A 21362-nucleotide genomic window follows, 5' to 3' on the forward strand; every position below is an offset into this window, starting at 1 on the left:
CCCAGAAATATGTGTGATTACATTGACATGTGACTGGGCATTTTATCTACTGGTACTCAGGATCTACCATATTGAAGAACACAAGGTAATTCTAGCAGTACTCCAGACATGCTGTACTAAAGAACACAAGCTAATTCTAGCAGTACTCCAGACTTGCTGTATTTAAGAACACAAGGTAATTCTAGCAGCTCCAACACAAGGTCATTCTTTTTTTAGTATTAAGCCACTCTCTCAGCAACATTCCCTGCAATATCATGAGAGGGACACTGTGAAATGGGCCTTCCACATTGTACCCATGTATGGAATCGAACCTGGGTCTTTGGCATGACAAGCAAACACTTTAACCACTAGGCTACTCCCATCGCCTCTGCTGTACTAAAGGACATAAGGTTACTCTACCAGTACTCCAGATCAGAGTCTCCTTCCTCTGTATCAATGGAGTCATCACTGTCCGTGTAATCTTCATCAGATAGGGCTAGATTGGGTTCGGCGCAGCTTGAACCTGGCAAAGTAGACAGCCATCTGATGCAGAAGGAGCTCCACCTCAAAGTTCAGCAAAGAGTTTGCTGGAAGTCCCAACAGCTGTACCAAGCTGGCACGGCACAACTGTCCTGTTGAGGACCATAGTCACATAGTCACCATACAAGTCCAAGTTCTGCAACTCCCTCAGAATCGAAGCTGTTCTGGATGGCTGCTACAGGCAGTGATTAGTTGTATTACATCGTGTGTTAGCCAGCAGACACTGCTGGAAGATGACCGTGCATGCAGCCTGGGACAGGGTAGATGTCACACCACCAAACATCAGTGGGATGGTGGCCAGTGAGGGGTACAGGTGGCTGAACTGGGGAAAGTCTTCCTCTAGGTATTCCCTGCAGTTCACTTGCCATCTCAGGCCTGGAGAAGTAACCTGGCAAATACACAGACATCCACATTCACATTATGTTGAGTAATCCTGACCTTAGGTGGTTTTCTTGAGCTACTTAGTTTACAAGTTCACAGAAGTGGAATAAATCTGCTTTTCTTCCACAAAATAACAACAAATTTCAGAGAGAGAAATGTTCAGTAGTTTACTGATATTGAGATAAAAAGAAGGGGAAGCAACTCTAAGTAACACGCTATCTTAAAATTGCCTTCACCTCAGTTTCACTCTCTTGACCTTTGCTTTGAAAATACTTTTACTTCAACCAGCAACAGTGCAATTTTAGAAACAGAAAACATTTACCAAAGAGTAAAAAAAGACCACATCAGTGATGGGATAGGTGAAATGTCTGATCATGCTGTCATCCCTCACAATATTGCTGGTCTTGTGCAAAGCATAAGTTCTATTTCATGCACCGGTCCTGTTAAAACTATATCATGCTATAAATTGAACAAACAAATTTTGCAAATGAACATAGGAAACTTGCAGCAAAGCATCACAAGAAATGACAATTTACAATTTTTGAGACAAATGCAGTGTTTGGGGAATACATCCACCATGGATCAGCTGATGATATCTCTTTACGCAATTTCAGTCAAATCAAGCATTTTAGGAGACAGAAAGGTCAGTAAAGCTATTCACTGGAGGGTTAAAAGAAAACGTTAATATTGTGTTCATTAAAAATCAGTGTTATGATCATGGAGGCACTAGTTGATCCAAGTTTTCTTATCATTGACTATTATTTTAATAAATAGGCCTGTTTGGACTATAGTTATACCTCCCCTACATCCCATCCTTTTTTGTCTCTTGAATCTAGGGCATATCTCAAATGGAACACTACCATTAAAAGTAGTCAATACAGCCAAGATGTCAACATGTCCATTTGATCTTAATCAAACACAGATAACATAGCCTTCTTTATCATAATGAAGAATGCTAGCAACCGTGGTGAGGTTACTTACAAAGCACCTGACTGACCTTTGTTCACTACGTGGGCCACCTCCGAGGTACAGCACCAGTTATGCCCGACCACAAAAGAAACTGGTGAACAGAGGTGAAACCAGTCTGCAAATAATATAAGAATATTATGAATATCTTTTGTTTCATTCTGATACACCATATAAATACTAATTATATTTTATGTTCTGGCTTCATTGAAATATATGTAGTGTCAGACCTACCTCTTCTTTCGATGTGCTTCCCACACAGTGCCCTCGTATTGATGGGTCAGCTCCCTTAGACAGCAATGACAGACTACCTGTCATATCACCGTTGGCAAAGAAGTGGAACAGTGCTGTCTGGCCATGGTTATTCTGGGCATTAATCTGAAAACAGCACCACATCCAGGTGAGACATAATTAATCTAAAACAACACCACATCCAGGTGTGACATACATTGATCTGAAACAATACCACCTCCAGGTGAGACATATATTGATTTGAAACAACACCACATCCAGGTGAGACATAAATTGATCTGAAACAACAACACATCAAGGTGAGACATATATTGATTTGAAACAACACCACATTCAGGTGAGACATACATTGATTTGAAACAACACCACATCCAGGTGAGACATATATTGATTTCAAAACAACACCACATCCAGGTGAGACATAAATTGATCTGAAACAACACCACATCCAGGTGAGACATATATTGATTTCAAACAACACCACATCCAGGTGAGACATATATTGATCTGAAACAACACCACATCCAGGTGAGACATAAATTGATCTGAAACAACAACACATCCAGGTGAGACATATATTGATTTGAAACAACACCACATCCAGGTGAGACATATATTGATCTGAAACAATATCACTTCCAGGTGAGACATAAATTGATTTGAAACAACACCACTTCCAGGTGAGACATATATTGATTTGAAACAACACCACTTCCAGGTGTGACATAAATTGATCTGAAACAACACCACTTCCAGCTGTGACATATATTGATCTGAAGCAACACCACTTCCAGCTGTGACATATATTGATCTGAAACAACACCACTTTCAGCTGTGACATATATTGATTTGAAACAACACCACTTCCAGCTGTGACATACATTGATTTGAAACAACACCATATCCGGCTGTAACATATATTGATCAGAAACAACACCACTTCCAGGTGAAACATCAAATGATCTGAAACAACACCACTTCAAGCTGTGACATATATTGATCTGAAACAACACCACTTCCAGGTGTTACAAAAATTGATCTGAAACAACACCACATCCAGGTGAGACATATATTGATTTGAAACAACACCACATCCAGGTGCCAGGGCATATATTGATCTGAAACAACACCACTTCCAGATGAGACAAAAAATTATTTGAAACAACACCACATCTAGCTGTGACATATATTGATCTGAAACAACACCACATCCAGGTGAGACATACATTGATTTGAAACAACACCACTTCCAGGTGAGACATATATTGATTTGAAACAACACCACATCCAGGTGAGACATATATTAATCTGAAACAACACCACTTCCAGCTGTGACATATATTGATCTGAAACAACACCACATCCAGATGAGACATATATTGATTTGAAACAACACCACTTCCAGCTGTGACATATATTGATCTGAAACAACACCACATCCAGGTGAGACATACATTGATTTGAAACAACACCACATCCAGGTGAGACATATATTGATCTGAAACAACACCACTTCCAGCTGTGACATATATTGATCTGAAACAACACCACTTGCACCTGTGACATACATTGATCTGAAACAACACCACATCCAGCTGTGACATATATTGATCTGAATATTAAATCAGACCTTCCCTGATCACAAGCAGCAAGCACATGGAACTGGCTGCCTTGCCGGATCAGGGCCTTCTCTGGTGATAGCTTAGTGTAACTGAAGACCATGGCTGTGTGGGAATCATGTAAGTTTGCTGAGAAGAAACTGAGACACACTAACCTGCACATCCTCCCTGGACAAGAAGTAGCCGAGGCATTCTCTCCTGTTAGGGGAGTTACTGAGGTTGCAGGTACTGGGAACATCATCCTCCTCTGTTGGGGGCAGGATGTCTTCATCAGCGGACATGTACATCTGGGGCTTGTATCACACATGGCCAGAAGTGGGGTATTGCCATGGAGATCTACAGCATTTACATTCGATCCGTTGTCACAGAAGGCGATGAGTTGAACATCACAGGTCATAATGACTGCACGGTGAAGAGGTGTAAGTTGGTTCTCATCCAGCATGTTCGGTCACCACCATTCCTTAAATACACAATGACGATGTACTGAACAACCCTGAATATACTCCTCACTGCCTTACTGAGTAAAGTGTAGATGTACTGAACACCCTGAATGTACCCCCCTGGCTGACTTACAGAGTAAAGTGTAGATGTACTGAACACCCTGAATGTACCCCTGGCTGACTTACTGAGTACAGTGTAAGATGTACTGAACACCCAGAATGTACTCCTGGCTGACTTACTGAGTACAGCATAGATGTACTGAACACCCAGAATGTACTCCTGACTGTCTTACTGAGTAAAAGTGTAGATGTACTGAACACCCTGAATGTACTCCTGACTGTCTTACTGAGTAAAGTGTAGATGTACTGAACACCCTGAATGTACTCCTGGCTGACTTACTGAGTACAGTGTAGATGTACTGAACACCCTGAATGTACTCCTGACTGTCTTACTGACTGTAAAGTGTAGATGTACTGAACACCCTGAATGAACTCCTGACTGTCTTACTGAGTAAAGTGTAGATGTACTGAACACCCTGAATGTACCCCTGACTGTCTTACTGAGTAAAGTGTAGATGTACTGAACACCCTGAATGTCCTCCTGACTGTCTTACTGAGTAACATGTAGATGTACTGAACACCATGAATGTACTCCTGACTGACTTACTGAGTACAGTGTAGATGTACTGAACACCTTGAATGTCCTCCTGGCTGACTTACTGGAGTACAGTGTAGATGTACTGAACACCCTGAATATACTCCTGACTGCCTTACTGAGTACAGTGTAGATGTACTGAACACCCTGAATGTACTCCTGACTGTCTTACTGAGTACAGTGTAGATGTACTGAACACCCTGAATGTACTCCTGGCTGACTTACTCAGTACAGTGTAGATGTACTGAACACCCTGAATGTACCCTGGCTGACTTACTGAGTACAGTGTAGATGTACTGAACACCCTGAATGTACTCCTGGCTGACTTACTGAGTACAGTGTAGATGTACTGAACACCCTGAATGTGACTCCTGGCTGACAGTAGATTACTGAACACCCTGAAGTACAGCTGACGTAGATGTACTGAACACCCTGAATGTACTCCTGGCTGACTTACTGATGCATAGTACAGCAGTGTAGATGTACTGAACACCCTGAATGTACTCCTGGCTGACTTACTGGAGTACAGTGTAGATGTACTGAACACCCTGAATGTACTCCTGGCTGACTTACTGAGTACAGTGTAGATGTACTGAACACCCTGAATGTACTCCTGGCTGACTTACTGAGTACAGCTGTAGATGTGAGTGCTGAACACCCTGAATGTACTCCTGGCTGACTTACTGAGTACAGTGTAGATGTACTGAACACCCTGAATGTACTCCTGGCTGACTTACTGAGTACAGTGTAGATGTACCTGAACACCCTGAATGTACTCCTGGCTGACTTACTGAGTACAGTGTAGATGTACTGAACACCCTGAATGTACCCTGGCTGACTTACTGAGTACAGTGTAGATGTACTGAACACCCTGAATGTACTCCTGGCTGACTTACTGAGTACAGTGTAGATGTACTGAACACCCTGAATGAACTCCTGGCTGACTTACTGAGTACAGTGTAGATGTACTGAACACCCTGAATGTACCCTGAATGTCCTGGCTGACTTACTGAGTACAGTGTAGATGTACTGAACACCCTGAATGTACTCCTGGCTGACTTACTGAGTACAGTGTAGATGTACTGAACACCCTGAATGTACTCCTGGCTGACTTACTGAGTACAGTGTAGATGTACTGAACACCCTGAATGTACTCCTGGCTGACTTACTGAGTACAGTGTAGATGTACTGAACACCCTGAATGTACTCCTGGCTGTCTTACTGAGTACAGTGTAGATGTACTGAACACCCTGAATGTACCCCTGGCTGACTTACTGAGTACAGTGTAGATGTACTGAACACCCTGAATGTACCCTGGCTGACTTACTGAGTGCAGTGTAGATGTACTGAACACCCTGAATGTACTCCTGGCTGACTTACTGAGTACAGTGTAGATGTACACCCTGAACACCCTGAATGTAGATGTACTGAACACCCTGGCTGACTTACTGAGTACAGCAGTGTAGATGTACTGAACACCCTGAATGTACTCCTGGCTGACTTACTGAGTAAAGTGTAGATGTACTGAACACCCTGAATGTACCCCTGGCTGACTTACTGAGTACAGTGTAGATGTACTGAACACCCTGAATGTACCCTGGCTGACTTACAGAGTACAGTGTAGATGTACTGAACACCCTGAATGTACTCCTGGCTGACTTACTGAGTACAGCGTAGATGTACTGAACACCCTGAATGTACTCCTGGCTGACTTACTGAGTACAGCATAGATGTACTGAACACCCAGAATGTACTCCTGGCTGACTTACTGAGTACAGTGTAGATGTACTGAACACCCTGAATGTACATCTGGCTGTCTTACTGAGTACAGCATAGATGTACTGAACACTCTGAATGTACTCCTGACTGTCTTACTGAGTATGATAAAGATGAGGTCCTGCAGGTGGTCAAGGATGTCGTCCACCTTGGTCAGGTAGTGCTTCTCCAGGCCCACTACAACATCCACAGCAGGTAAACTGTGATCATCATCATCCTCCCTGCAAAAGTGGATGTAACTCTGCAGAGTTGAAAAACACTCCATGTAACGGTTACTAATTTGATAAAAAAAGCCGATTTCACTCATCTGCATGTTGTGCCATACGCTTTGTAATGTAACCAAGGACGTAAAACACATCACACGGTTTTAAGGATTATTACTGAGTGCATGGTATAGGACTACAAGGTTGTACATGGTATAGGACTACAACGTTGTACATGGTATAGGACTACAATGTTGTACATGGTATAGGACTACAATGTTGTACATGGTATAGGGCTACAAGGTTGTGCATGGTATAGAGCTACAGGGTTGTGCATGGTATAGAGCTACAAGGTTGTGCATGGTATAGGGCTACAAGGTTTAGCATAGTATAGAGCTACAGCATTGTACATGGTATAGAGCTACAAGGTTGTACATGGTAGGGAGCTACAGGGTTGTGCATGGTATAGAGCTACAGGGTTGTACATGGTATAGGGCTACAAGGTTGTGCATGGTATAGAGCTACAGGGTTGTACATGGTATAGAGCTACAAGGTTGTACATGGTATAGAGCTACAGGGTTGTGCATGGTATAGAGCTACAAGGTTGTACATGGTATAGAGCTACAGGGTTGTACATGGCATAGAGCTACAGGGTTGTACATGGTATAGGACTGCAGGGTTGTACATGGTATAGGGCTACAAGGTTGTGCATGGTATAGAGCTACAAGGTTGTACATGGTATAGAGCTACAGGGTTGTACATGGTATAGAACTACAGGGTTGTACATGGTATAGGGCTACAAGGCTGTGCATGGTATAGGACTACAAGGTTGTGCATGGTATAGAGCTACAGGGTTGTACATGGTATAGAGCTACAGGGTTGTACATGGTATAGAGCTACAGGGTTGTGCATAGTATAGAGCTACAGGGTTGTACATGGTATAGAGCTACAGGGTTGTACATGGTATAGAGCTACAAGGTTGTACATGGTATAGAGCTACAAAGTTGTGCATGGTGTAAGGCTACAGGTTTGTGCATGGTATAGGGCTACAAAGTTGTGCATGGTGTAAGGCTACAGGGTTGTACATGGTATAGAGCTACAAGGTTATGCATGGTGTAAGGCTACAGTGTTGTGCATGGTGTAAGGCTACAGGGTTGTACATGGTATAGAGCTACAGGGTTGTGCATTGTATAGAGCTACAGGGTTGTACATGGTATAGAGCTACAGGGTTGTACATGGTATAGAGCTACAGGGTTGTGCATGGTATAGAGCTACAAGGTTGTGCATGGTGTAAGGCTACAGGTTTGTGCATGGTATAGGGCTACAAAGTTGTGCATGGTGTAAGGCTACAGGGTTGTACATGGTATAGAGCTACAAGGTTATGCATGGTGTAAGGCTACAGTGTTGTGCATGGTGTAAGGCTACAGGGTTGTACATGGTATAGAGCTACAGGGTTGTGCATTGTATAGAGCTACAGGGTTGTACATGGTATAGAGCTACAGGGTTGTACATGGTATAGAGCTACAAGGTTGTACATGGTATAGGACTACAAGGTTGTACATGGTATAGGATTACAAGGTTGTGCATGGTATAGGGCTACAAGGTTGTACATGGTAGAGGATTACAAGGTTGTACATGGTATAGGGCTACAGGGTTGTACATGGTATAGAGCTACAGGGTTGTGCATAGTATAGAGCTACAGGGTTGTACATGGTATAGAGCTACAGGGTTGTACATGGTATAGAGCTACAAGGCTGTACATGGTATAGAGCTACAGGGTTGTGCATGGTATAGAGCTACAGGGTTGTGCATGGTATAGAGCTACAAAGTTGTGCATGGTGTAAGGCTACAGGTTTGTGCATGGTGTAAGGCTACAGTGTTGTGCATGGTGTAAGGCTACAGGGTTGTACATGGTATAGAGCTACAGGGTTGTGCATTGTATAGAGCTACAGGGTTGTACATGGTATAGAGCTACAGGGTTGTACATGGTATAGAGCTACAAGGCTGTACATGGTATAGAGCTTCAAGGTTGTACATGGAATAGAGCTACAGGGTTGTACATGGCATAGAGCTACAGGGTTGTACATGGTATAGAGCTACAGGGTTGTACATGGTATAGAGCTACAGGGTTGTACATGGTATAGAGCTACAGGGTTGTACATGGTATAGAGCTACAAGGTTGTACATGGTATAGAGCTACAAGGTTGTACATGGTATAGAGCTACAGGGTTGTACATGGTATAGAGCTACAGGGTTGTACATGGTATAGAGCTACAGGGTTGTACATGGTATAGAGCTACAGGGTTGTACATGGTATAGAGCTACAAGGTTGTACATGGTATAGAGCTACAAGGTTGTACATGGTATAGAGCTACAAGGTTGTACATGGTATAGAGCAGGGTATGTACATGGTATAGAGCTACAGGGTTGTACATGGTATAGAGCTACAGGGTTGTACAGGGTTGTACATGGTATAGAGCTACAAGGGTATGTATACATGGTATAGAGCTACAGGGTTGTACATGGTATAGAGCTACAGGGTTGTACATGGTATAGAGCTACAGGGTTGTACATGGTATAGAGCTACAGGGTTGTACATGGTATAGAGCTACAAGGTTGTACATGGTATAGAGCTACAGGGTACATGTACATGGTATAGAGCTACAGGGTTGTACATGGTATAGAGCTACAGGGTTGTACATGGTATAGAGCATAGAGCCACAGGGCTGTACATGGTATAGAGCTACAGGGTGTACATGGTACATGGTATAGAGCTACAGGGTTGTACATGGTATAGAGCTACAGGGTTGTACATGGTATAGAGCTACAAGGTTGTACATGGTATAGAGCTACAAGGTTGTATAGAGCCACATGGTATAGAGCTACAGGGTTGTACATGGTATAGAGCTACAGGGTTGTATTATGGTATAGAGCTATAGAGGTTGTACATGGTATAGAGTACATGGTATAGAGCTACAGGGTTGTACATGGTATAGAGCTACAGGGTTGTACATGGTATAGAGCTACAGGGTTGTACATACATACAGGGTTGTACATGGTATAGAGCTACAGGGTTGTACATGGTATAGAGCTACAGGGTTGTACATGGTATAGAGCTACAGGGTTGTACATGGTATAGAGCTACAGGGTTGTACATGGTATAGAGCTACAGGGTTGTACATGGTATAGAGCTACAGGGTTGTACATGGTATAGAGCTACAGGGTTGTACATGGTATAGAGCTTAATGGTTGTGTATGAACAGGACTATAGGTATAGGACTACAGTCTCACCACATGTTCCACTGCTGCTTCTGCAGAGCCAGGTCGTTGTAATAATCAATGATGAGATCCAGGGCAGTCTTCCCCGGACCCATGTATTCACAACCAAAGTAAGTCTGAAAATAGAAAATACAATGGTTCAACAGCATTTATGCACAAAAAGCATTTATCTGATGTATATTTAAGATAATGATAATCATGATATTCATAAACACTGCACTTTGTTCCATTGCTGCTATAGAATTTACCTGAAAGGATTTGACCAGTCATTTTCAGACTTCTTGCAGGCTTGCTATTTAGACAACTTTTGACAAGTCCAATTATAACATTAAATTATACCTGATTAAATAAGTATCCATTCTCTGACCACTAAGGTTTGTTTCAAGGAATCAACAGCAGTAATCTGATTGTAGTTGCTAACATAATCGTGAGCTTGATGTGAACTGCCAATCAGACAGATTTCATCCTAATAAATGTAAACAATACAGAACATGTTAAATGAAATTTTGAAAACAAATTAATAAAAATACAAACATAAGTCCACATTTAAAATGAATAGTTTTACATTACAAAATGGCTAATGAGTTTTGAAATTTTATATTCATTGCTTAAAAGGGGCCAACAAGCCAAACAAATCCTTTCAATTCTGATTTGCAAATATAAAGTAATATGTAGCAACAAAATCGAAATGAGAATATGAATTGTATTGTGCTTACTTGAAGCTCTACTACCAAACATACTTGCACTACCAAACCCAGGCATAAACACATAAATTAATCAAGGAAATTGATAATGTTATGGTATGGACATTGGCATAAATTGTCATGGTAGTGACACAATAACAGTAGTGACAATTTTTAATAATAAGCCAGTTTTATACGTTCACTTTAAAAAAGAAGAAGATAATTTAATGAAATTTGTCAGTTAGATATTTCAGAATGTTTAAAGAATATGTAATAGGCAAAAGATTTACTTATGGATGTCCCTGTCATGTAGAAAACAGGTAAAAACATGGCAGTGACACTATGACGGTATATAATGTCACCACCGTAACAGCCCTAACGGACAAAAGTTCTACATAGACTGTTATATGTAACTAGAAAAGATATGCATGTTTGTTAATAACCCTAGCTTAATAAAATATATAATTTATTACTAAGAGACTGAGGTAATCAGTATGCTAAAGTGTGTGCAGTCAACCAGAAATGTTGTTATAAGCTGTGGAAGTTTTGGGAGGATACCGATTTTGGTAGGCAAGATACACCAGAGGCCCAGATAAGCTGCGTATCCGGGTAAAATCCGCATAGAAAATTTCCAATTACGCATTGAAAAAATAATTCTTGCGTACCATTTACGCATTTAAAATGTTAGATACGCAAAAAGTTTAAAACAAATGCGTACGGAGTATATTTATAAAAATCGCTCGCGTAATGAAAAAGACTTTGATTGCTATCAAGTTGTACTGTTAGTATAGGACAAGTGTTGTACTGTCAGTATAGAATGAGTGATTTTTTATGAAATCATTTCCATTATATTTAAGTTGGTTTTGATTAGGTATGACATAAGGCAGAACATACCTGCTTAGTAAACTTACTCAATGACGTAATACTTACGTGAGTGAAATGACTGAAATACGCACATATTTGAAAGCAGTGGGTAACGGAAAATGAAATACCCACTCAACATTCATAATACCCACTCCAAAAAAAGAATTAAACACGTTTTCAGGCCCTGACAACTTCTAACATATGTTCAATTGTCAATTTTTTCAAAGACTAAAACAGTAGTTCCAAAATCGTTTATGTTCAATTATGAGAAATTGTGATCGATTGCTTGGTCGTTTGGTCACTGCGACCAATCTTCGATTATTTCAATTAATCGGAACACCACTAATGTACACTTGCATTACATCAAATACCTGCTAGTCACGGTGACACATGACCATGTTGGTATTTCACAAAAGGCATATACTGTAATCGTATATATATTTTCACGGGGTGCATTTTCGTGGAAAGTTCACAAAATACATGTTACGCAGTTGTGTTTTTGCGCATTTCAAACACCTGAGTGATGGTATCCATCACAAAATGTTCACAACCGATAGACATGCAATGATCAATGCTAGCCACCATAATTGAATCGTGTTTACTAAAACAATCACAGAGAGAGGTGGGATTATACTTGTGTCAACATGACAACACCTGTCCCATATGCAAGATTAACTGACAACAAATTAAGGAAGGTGTATACCAGTACTTACAATAATTAAACATAGAAATCATAAAGTAATGTTTGTTGTTTATGAACACGTGTTGTTCACATGGTCAAATGGTTGATTGGCTGCATTTCATGTCTTTGTTTCAATTGCATGTTGTTCCTACTTGAGTATTTGTCATGACTTCACCATGAATATTTCGCTTGGTATGATTATTGACGCACAATCTTTTTGCTCTTAAAGCTCGAAAATTCATCCCACGTGAAAATAACTATGATTACAAGTAGCTCAAAGTAGCAAGCAAAATGACTTGCTTGTATTTGTATGGATAAATATGATGAAATAACAAAAACAAATATCAAAACAATTGATTAACATCATCAGGTGGTATACACCTGCCTGTTGTCTGTCTGTTTCACACAAAAATGGAGCCCCCCAGAATATTTAATGGTCATGTATCATGTTGCTAGTAACTTGCTAGTATTTGAATCAAAGGTTCCCTATATTTTGATAATTTGATATGTTGGTAATGATACCCATTAGATTTGCTACTTTTGACCCTGTGGTGGGTTGTACATTGTACAAAACTCACAACAGGCACACGGTAGTTGATGTTGGCTCCCCGTTCTATGAGGAGTTTGGCGAGGTAGAGGTTTCTGGACATAGCACGTTCCTCCGCTTCATCCATCCCACACAGGCAGATGAACAGAGGGATTCGTTGATAACACCCTGAGCACATAACAACAAAATTTGAAACATCCTGAATATACTCATAACGATGCAGCAGAGACCATAATCTATTATATGGTCTCTGAATGCAGGAAGCATGAAATCAAAGCATAGTTATCACTGTGTACAATTGGAAGAATACTCTTTCTATTACATCATGGACATAACCATTATAACTTCCTGTTTTTATTGTCATTAAATAATTTGGCACACATCTTCTAAATATTTGACACAAGTCCTCTTTAAAGCCAACTTGTCAAATTAGTTGTATGGGAAACCCTTTCCTCAGACTTCATGCAAATATGTATGTGCAAGGTTTTCATAAGAGACCAGTATATGGTCTTTCCGTCATATATAAGCAATTGCATTATGCCTGAGGAAAGGCTTTACCTCATAACTAATAAGAACAGAGAATGTTAATGTCATAAAAGATTTTATTGTGTGATGACAGCCAAAACAGGAATTAATGGTTCCAAAGTAACACAGGCATGGTATTCAAATTAATTATATATAATAGTGGTTTACCGTAGTACAAATATGTAGATGATGAAGAGAGCAGAGGTAGGTAAATCAGTCAGTAGTTGCTGATACCAACACTTATTTAAATGTGTGAATCTGGCAAAATAATCTGGAAATCTTGGAGACATTACTGTCAAAAGGCATTTAAAATGAGCCACAAGATTAACATGTGTGAAAATAACCCTAAGTTCTGGAGTAGGTGTGTACCTATCACCATTTCAACAATGGATTTGAGACTTGCATGTGATCAGTCATCAGTGATATTACAAGAACAATTTGTGGCCACTGATGCGTGACTTCAAATACCACCATACCTGAGTACCTGAGGTACAGAAGCTGACATAATACTTAAGAAGTGAGTTTGTGACTTAAGTCATTCCTACACAAAAGACACAAGACCCAATAACTGTATACAATGGCTTTCTTATATATCTGTTCAACTCTAAACATCTTGAGATACGTTTTTCACTGAAAGACTCCATATTTTGTTACACATGTTTACAATAAAACAAATCACTCCGAAATCCTATTTCCACAGCCACGTTTCCCTGATGTCTATGATTAAATACATCAACAATGACTTCTCAGTCATACCCTACAGTCAAAACGGTGTCATGGCGAGCCCAAGATATAATTTTTTATTTGAAATAATAACAGAAAGTTTGGACATATCTGCCAGGGAAGGTCCCTCACCTTCATCAAGGAAGGATGGATTGACATTGTCCAAGATAAGCCTCTCAGCACTGGCATAGTTCCCCTGTTCCAGAGCTCGGGTTAGGTCGGTGTCATTGAAGCCAAACTCTACATGAAATACTGCTGCCATGATGAGGAAATGTCAGACAGATGCCTGCAGCCTCAAATCTGAAAAATCATGCATATCCACACAATCAAAACCACTGACAAAACAATGGGAAAAAGAGCTAACTGTCCCAACTATGGACATGATCGAAAATATTGTACAGCAATATCATTTGTCCCTCCGTGCAAACATATTTTAGCACAATTCATGAAATCACTAATGATAATTCTGAAATGTTGCCGATGAACCTGTAATTTGTTGGGATGTTTTTGAAAATACACTTACATGAACGCAGAAGTGCGCTTTCCGCCATATTGGATAGTGTTTACAAAATCACGTTTCGCAAAGGCCGGGATTGAGACGCCTATTACATCACGTATATTTCATATTCAGCTGCGACAAATGCATCACTGAATTCCCCATACATTTTAGAATCAAATTACAACTGGTCTTTGTCACCAATACCAACTGTCTAGATGAAATGAAACGAAAGATATTGGGTGGGAAAATGAACGCTGTGCTCGAAAGACTGCGCTTGTTTGAAATGTAAACAAAGAAAAATTCTGATTTTTACACTGCGTAGCATTTTGTGAAATTTTCCGACACCCAGTTGTCTATTCATTGCTTGCAATGGCTCAATACCTTTAGAATATGCATGGAAAGAGTATCGTAGCAAGAAATAGGAAATTAAAAATAGATACAATGCAATGATTTGATAATTCATAAGAAATTGTCAAAGTTTCCGCGCAGCCGTGACCGGCGCAAAATCACGCAGAACGGCAACGATAATTGTCAGCATTTCTGGCTTCTTCTCTTACTTACAGTGAAAACGATAAAAACATATAACAATACACAGATAGTCAGAATCATTCTGATTACTTACATCTCATATATATGTACAAACGATAACTGAATCAAGTCCTTGCAAAATCCTGTGTACCCTTGTCAGCGAAGCCGCCATTTTGTAAGAAATCAGTCATCGGTAGTGATGTCAAACGTCAACATTGTTGTACATATTAGGCAATATCTTTGAGGTGAAGGTTGGTTGAACAAGAGTAAACACAATCGCACTATCCTTCCGATTACATTTTCAGTATTCTGATGTATATTTTGGGTATCGTTCAGATATTTTTTCATGAAACTAATTTCAATGTCTACATTTAGCCTTGTTTAATATCATATCATACATGGATATAGGACTTAAGCAGGGCTCCAGATAAATTTTCAACATCAGAGAGTACGTACTCCATATTTTTTCACTACAGGAGTACTGGAAAACCTTAAGAGTACATTATTGTTTCGTTTCATATTCTCATGCTAATAATGGTTGTCACCCCCTTCCCTACCCCAACCCCACACCCCCTCTCCAATAAAAAAAATTGAAGGGGGTGACAACCATTATTGGCATGAGCATATATGCACCACAGCATTGATAGTCTTGTGTAAACAGGTCAATAAACAATAAACCAATATTTTTCTTCAGATAAATACGTCTGTAAATGATTTTAAGACTGTACACTATTGCTGTGGTGCGTACCTGCTACGTTTTCTAAATTATTTGCTACCGTATTGTGCATATTTTTTATCCGTACATACGCCGATACGGCCCTTATCTGGAGCCCTGCTTACGTTTATATTCTTTGAGTTTTTGATTGTTTGAATAATATTTACATAAGAAATTCACACACATTTAGTGTAGTACACCATTTTTTAAACCTTTACACAAGTGTTAGAAGATCACACATAAACTGCAACATGTACTTTAGTTTCTATGATGTACAATATCCAATAGACTGTACATTGGGACTAATATTGCACTTTCATATGGACAGGTTAATGAACAGCTATTTAATTGAACCTTATAAGTAAAACTGATAATATTAATGGAAATGGTTTGTACATTTTATGAAATGTATATGTACACATATTTAATTTATTTATTTGTTTGTGTTGTTTTATAGACAAAACAATTATATTGATTAGCCAGGTGCATTGGTCAGAACCGTTTTATGATTCACTATAATTGTTTTCGATAATATAATCAATTCATATTTGATTAAAAAATATTGTGATGACAGGATATCAAATTCTAACAATACTTATATGAAAATTGTTTTAAAATATATATAAACCATGTCATGTCTTAATTTGGACAAACCTTACATCCATATTCTAATAGTTCCATACAAAAAGGCTTTTTTTTTGCATATTTCATTGCTGACTTATGAAGAGAAATAACTACATAATGATAAACAAAGAAAATTCTTATCCTTAAAAATTATTCGGGTGTTGTGAAATATTATCTTTCATTTACGCTAAATTGATGGCAAACAGGTGCGCATGTTGCTCACAATAAGATACACAGTCAAACCCTCTAATTGTTGATATATTCAGGACACTATTTAAATGGTAAATTCAGTCATTTTATGTTATGTCTAAAGAGTGTTAAATTCTGACATGGAAGCCGTAACCTTTTGTGCAATTAATGGAAATTAGGTGAGATATATACTAATCAGCATACCTATGTAGTCTTTTTGCGACGTCGCAAAATGCATAAAACAAGCAATGACGTCAAATAAAATGTTGTATTATTTTCAGTAATTTCATTACATTTGAAGATATGGCTTGTACTCTGTTAATAATGATCCAAAATTAGTCAAATTACATCTACACAAACAGGAGAATATGGGAATCTAAGAACTAATTTATATAGTGGATAGGGCCATCCAAATCGCTATTACGTGCTTTCTCATGTAGTACATTGTCATCTTTTCTTATAAATTGTGAAACTACCAAAACGTATCCGCTCACATTGGGGAACTTTGTATTGGAATAGTTTGGTTCACCGTGAACAAAAAATAACGAAAATATAGCTCCCGTATCCACAACAAATTCTCTCCAAGTGATCTGAGTCACATTGACCTAGTGTTAAAGATCACATATACTCTAGGGGGGTACAAATACATAAATCACTAACTGGCATCGCTATAAATGAAACCCCGTCATTAAAACTATTCACTTCGGTCTTTAATTAACTTAAATCGACCTTTTTGACAACAGTGCACAATTCTCACCCGCGAACGAAATTTCAACCAATCAGAGCGGGGTGTCTCTGTGACGTCATAAGAGGAATAGATATGAGGGCCGATGCAGAATTCATCTACATTTCAGGGGGTAAATTATCTTGTTTACAGGTTTGTATAAACCTGAAATCGTGACAACTGTTGTGGAAAATGAAAGCTATATGTTCTCACAATCTACTGTCATTTAATTTTGTCTCCTGCTTTGCCTAGTTTCCGAGTTACAACTTGTTTTCATAGACGAATGGGTGACCAATGAGACTATACACCAATACAAACAATGGTATCGCATCTGACTGCAATATGATTAGGGGCAACAGAGGACTTATATTCAGAGATCTATACACCAATGTGAAATACCTGAAAAGATTTATCACTTTTTCGTATATTAAACTGTTAAAAGACACATCACTTGGAACAGCTGCAGATGAATGGCATATCACTCGTTTTTGTGGATATTGATGTATACATTCCTCTAACAAGGTAATAGCCTGACATTGTTCCCATAACTTTAATCTGTTTTAATTTTAATATTTGCATTTTGTTTTTATTCATTTGTCGTAGCATTCAACAGAATCATTGTTTTCGCCGTGAAGTGTAATGAGACAGACAACATACACTAGGGTGTGTGTGCGAATTATGATTCACAATGGCAAACTATAAAATGTCTAGATATTACAGTTCTGTCATAAATTCACTATAAGTATCAGCAGATCGTCTGCTTTTTATTTAGTTTCAAAATGCATACAAGTATGATAATAAACTAATTAGAATTATAAGACCAAATATAAAGACACACATTGACTAGTATCTACATACTGGTGAGTGGACGTAACCAAGTAGCAAGAAATGTATTGCACAGTATTGTGACTTCGACCCCCACCTCGCTTCCGTGGAAGAAATCGTTATGTTATAAGTTGCGTCATGCAAAATCCTTTAGGTCATGATTCAAATACATATTTAACTACGAGTAGAAAGTAGTTTTGATTTTCTAACTTGATGAAAACAAACCATAATCTCATTAATTCTAACAGACTTTAGCCCGTCACTTTACGATTTTCAAAAATGGCGTCGCCCTGTCGCGAACATAGCCAGTCTGAGGATAAATACTATTTAGGTTTGTTTTCACCGAGGTAACAAAATCAAAACTACTTTCTACTGGTAGTAAAATATGTATTTGATTGATGGCCAATAGTAGGGGTGTCACGATACACCAATCTCACGATACGATACGTATCACGATTTTAAGGTCACGATACGTATCGCGATACATAATTTTCGCACCTTTTCGTAGCATTACCTTACCGGCAACGTAGGCGCTCGCTGATTGGTCCATCAAAATAGTCTAGCCAATCACAAAAGCTGTTAGTTTCCAACCTATTTTTTAAGTAAAGCTAGCTACATCTATTTATCAGAATGGTCTCGTATGATTTTACTATCAAGACTTTGACTGAGATGGATATAGCATAAAAATTTGAATCGATAAAGTTTTAAAATAGAAATCGATACACGCAAGCATGTATCGCGTATCGTATCGTCAGTAAAAATGTATCGATGCATCGATACATTCGCGTATCGCGACAACCCTAGCCAATAGGATTTTGCATGACATAGCTTATAACATAACAATTTCTCTCGTGGAAGCGAGGTGGGTGTCAATATAATACTACTTACAATATTATTGTTACTTCGACCACAACCTCACTTCTGAGGAAGAAATTGTTATGTTACAAGTTGTGTCATGGAAAATCTTTATGGTCATCAATCATATACATATTTTACTACGGCTAGTAAGTAGTTTTGATTCTTTAACTTCCGTGAAGCGATCTGAACACAAGTAAGATATCGTTTCAGGCTTCCACAACGCTCGCTTCGCACTCACAAACATAACCCATTTAGCACGAACTGCGGGGTCCTGTGGAAATCTGTGCATGGCGACACCATCGCCCGACCCCTAGGAGCAATTGACGACAAAGCAACGATTCGGCATGTCTTCGTTGATGTCGAGAAATCATCAAAATGATGAGCGTGCTACACACTTTCTATACAACTAACTGAAAATCCTTCCTCATATTACGTCACTGCAGTGCTCTGGCGACAGAGTTACGTAACCTGTCTGTGGTTTTGTTGGCGGGCGAGAGTGAAGCAGGCGACTTTTTGGTAACTTTTAATCGCTCTGTATTAATTAACCACAAGTTTCTTAAGAATGAATTTGGTGTTCCGCAGAAGTCTAACCACAAATCTTTCATATGTAATAGTTAAAAGAGTAAAAAAAACAAAGTTTATTTCTTCTTTAAGCATAGCGGAGTTATGCCCCCTAAGCTTTATACGTGTATGACCTCTCTGTTGTCGTTTGATGTCATAGAAGAAAATCCACTTTTGACATTTATTGTGAGTCATTTTTAATGTTTAGCCTATAACGTTATGCATAAGCACATAAACCCATATCACATACACTTATGTCGTTCAGACATCAGGCTGTATTTTTTCGCTCACACTTTCCATACCGATGCCAAATGAAAAAAATTGTAGCACAGTGCCTTTATCAGTGCACGATAAAAAGCGGAGAAATTTACTGTTATTTAACGCACAACATTTTGGACAACACTTAGCAGTGCTTATTTCTCAAACAGTCGAGGGAGTTGCACTTATATCTATACCAACGGATAGGAAATTTAATATTCTTCATGTCTGTGTAAATTTATAGCCCTGCGCAGATCCAGGACCATGTGAGCGCAATTCTCGCACAACGTTCACTTTTCAAACCTTATGAAAATGTGCGCCTGAAAAAAACCTCTGCATCTAGGGGGTTAAAGGGGGATACGGATGAGAGTCTTTCCCAGTGATTAAGGAATACACCACAAATCATGTTATTATCTTTTTGCATTAAAAAATAAAATAATGCACAGTTACTTTCTTCCAGTAGTATAGGTCCGTCTCCTATTCTCGCGGGTTTCCTATTCTCGCGGTAAATACGTTTTCTGCCGAAATCGCCGATGCGTGACACTTAGCGGTTGTTTACATCACCGACTGGTAACTAGGAAGTGGACCAAGTCGGTGAATAATCAAAATCTTGCAGTGTCACGAATATTGGGGAGTTTATACCAACTTGGACATATCATTACTTTTTCCCGCCCTTTCCGGCAGGATGACTCTTACATACACTCAATAACGTTAATTCCTCGTAATACCGCGAGAATAGGAGAAGCCTCATTTCGTCAATGGCGGATGGCATTGTTTATCACCGGGCTCACGAGTGGTAATTCACCTGATGGATCTGGCAGCTGATAGATGTAGATGATAGAGGAGAAGGCCCTTCATTTAAAAACAACAAGCATTCATACGATAAGAATTGTTTATGTTATTTTTTCAGCCGATATCCGTAAGTACCGCGAGAATAGGAAACGCCTTCCTATATTAATGCTCCAAACCTTGTACTTGTCCATGTAAAGAAAATGAATTGACATTGATATGTACACTGAATACCTACCCAACTATTCCATTTTGAGATTGATCGACAGTAATGTGAACATCATGCTTGATGTTTACAACTGCTGTTGGTGACAGAGAATTGATGGAAGCAGGGGATCGTGTACTGAATTTTAAACTCAATTAGCGGAACTACTTCTATATATAGAACTGGGGAAACCCACTAAATTTGACGTTGATGGTATCCTTGTCACAATAACATGACAAATATATCTTCAATACTGACGTACTTGGCCTAATTATTTACCTGTTCTGCGTTATACATATTCCCATACGTGTTGTTGTTTCTTCAACTGTCAACTGACACAAAATACATCCCAAAACAATCCAGAAAATGCCACAATCTGAGACTGCAAACGACTGTCAGTGGCATTTTGATTGTTTCCGGTCTAAAGGGTCACACATGCGTAGTCAGTGCACTGCACTTGTAGTGAAGAGCGC

At 39.2% G+C, this 21362-nt stretch overlaps 1 pseudogene; it reads right to left on the reverse strand.

The window, feature by feature from the left end:
• Positions 1-465: 465 nt before the first annotated feature.
• LOC124264637 lies at positions 466-21331 on the reverse strand (annotated as a pseudogene).
• Positions 21332-21362: the final 31 nt, after the last annotated feature.

The sequence above is a fragment of the Haliotis rubra genome, unplaced genomic scaffold, assembly GCF_003918875.1.
Source record: "Haliotis rubra isolate DU_JTF1 unplaced genomic scaffold, ASM391887v1 Scf934, whole genome shotgun sequence".
In the NCBI taxonomy this organism is placed as follows: Eukaryota; Metazoa; Mollusca; class Gastropoda; order Lepetellida; family Haliotidae; genus Haliotis; species Haliotis rubra.